Raw genomic sequence first — 2,500 nt, forward strand, 5'->3', positions numbered from 1 at the left:
CAAACCACCTGCGAGAACCGCAGAGGCGACCGAGCAGCAGACGGCGTCGCGGCGCCGAGCGCCGGGCGGCGGCGCATCCTCAGCGCACACAGTCCTCAATCGGACCAGCACACTGCAGATGTCCACCGCGCTTCGCACCGGGCCCGCGAGGACCTACTTTGGCCGCACGGCGCCGCGTGCAGGGTGCGCCGGCGCGCAGCTGCGCCGCCTGCCGCCTCCGTCGGCCGGCGCGCCTGCCACTGGCCGCCCCCACCAGCCGGCTGTAGCGCGTGCGCCCACGCACCGCGCGGCCAGCACGCCGGGAGGCCCCCCCTCACCGGCCGGGGACGGTCCCACCCAGCCACCGCCGCGTATCGCTTCACACCCAGATGCCATTCACGTTCGTGGGCATGGTGGGTATCGCTGGAACAACCGGTTGGTAGCTCAACCGATCGTCGCCATCACTGATTCACCTCTAGCGAGAACAACCGCACCACAACGGTTTACCAGTTGTTCATTTGCATAACGTCACCAGCAAACGTAGGCGTCCATCGCCATTTGCAAATTCAACGATTGTTGCATGCCTGTGTCAGGTGTCACGACACACTATGTCTGCCCACATACACGCAACAACATGTGCACGCTTCGCGAACACGTGGAAGGTGGCCCCCGTACGTATGCGATGTCCATTGCGCGAACGACTGTCAACCGGCCTCTGTCGCATGTCGCAGATGTGGAACGCAGTGCACCATGCTATCACGGTGTGTGAGAAGAGACGACTACGTCTGACAACACGCGCCACTACATCAACAGACGGCTCATGCTGATCGCCATCCAGGGCATACCACACTGCAATCCAGCTCTTATAGGGAGACGACACGTAGCTGAGTGCACAACATTTGGACCGCATGGTTCGCCGTTGTTGGCGCAGTCGTTGTACGGTCACATGTACCACGATGTATCATTCAGTACATGAGGACCAATGTGCAGTACAGTGTGTGATTTGGACGTACAACATCAGCGGACAGTTGACACAGGCCGTACCACAGCGTAGGCTAAGTGCTTCGCACATGCGAATGCCAATGAACAACTGCAAATGCCAATGAACAACTGCAAAGGGCATTGAGCATGTACGTCCTGCTGCCATCCACATTACAGTGTATAGCTGCAAGGTGTTTAACATGAAGCGATACACTGGGGACCGGGCAGTGCGAGTAGCAAACTATATTGCGGGGGTTGCAGTTAGGCAACACTACACTAATTTAACGCGTCGTATGACAATTACAGAGCAGGTTAAGGCCCAACGTGTGTTGGGTTAAGGCCCAACGTGTGTTGGGTTAAGGCCCAACGTGTGTTGGGTTAAGGCCCAACGTGTGTTGGGTTAAGGCCCAACGTGTGTTGGGTTAAGGCCCAACGTGTGTTGGGTTAAGGCCCAACGTGTGTTGGGTTAAGGCCCAACGTGTGTTGGGTTAAGGCCCAACGTGTGTTGGGTTAAGGCCCAACGTGTGTTGGGTTAAGGCCCAACGTGTGTTGGGTTAAGGCCCAACGTGTGTTGGGTTACGTTAAGGGGCAATGTGGGTTACGTTAAGGGGCAATGTGGGTTACGTTAAGGGGCAATGTGGGTTACGTTACGGCGCAATATAGGTTACGTTACGGCGCAATATAGGTTACGTTAAGGCGCAATATCGGTTACGTTAAGGCGCAATACAGGTTACGTTAAGGCGCAATACAGGTTACGTTAAGGCGCAATACAGGTTACGTTAAGGCGCAATACAGGTTACGTTAAGGCGCAATACAGGTTACGTTAAGGCGCAATACAGGTTACGTTAAGGCGCAATGCAGGTTACGTTAAGGCGCAATACAGGTTACGTTAAGGCGCAATACAGGTTACGTTAAGGCGCAATACAGGTTACGTTAAGGCGCAATACAGGTTACGTTAAGGCGCAATACAGGTTACGTTAAGGCGCAATACAGGTTACGTTAAGGCGCAATACAGGTTACGTTAAGGCGCAATACAGGTTACGTTAAGGCGCAATACAGGTTACGTTAAGGCGCAATACAGGTTACGTTAAGGCGCAATACAGGTTACGTTAAGGCGCAATACAGGTTACGTTAAGGCGCAATACAGGTTACGTTAAGGCGCAATACAGGTTACGTTAAGGCGCAATACAGGTTACGTTAAGGCGCAATACAGGTTACGTTAAGGCGCAATACAGGTTACGTTAAGGCGCAATACAGGTTACGTTAAGGCGCAATACAGGTTAGGTTAAGGCGCAATACAGGTTAGGTTAAGGCGCAATACAGGTTAGGTTAAGGTACGACATAGGTTAGGTTAAGGTACGACATAGGTTAGGTTAAGGTACGACATAGGTTAGGTTAAGGTACGACATAGGTTAGGTTAAGGTACGACATAGGTTAGGTTAAGGTACGACATAGGTTAGGTTAAGGTACGACATAGGTTAGGTTAAGGTACGACATAGGTTAGGTTAAGGTACGACATAGGTTAGGTTAAGGTACGACA

This window comes from Schistocerca americana, unplaced genomic scaffold (assembly GCF_021461395.2).
Source record: "Schistocerca americana isolate TAMUIC-IGC-003095 unplaced genomic scaffold, iqSchAmer2.1 HiC_scaffold_137, whole genome shotgun sequence".
In the NCBI taxonomy this organism is placed as follows: domain Eukaryota; kingdom Metazoa; phylum Arthropoda; class Insecta; order Orthoptera; family Acrididae; genus Schistocerca; species Schistocerca americana.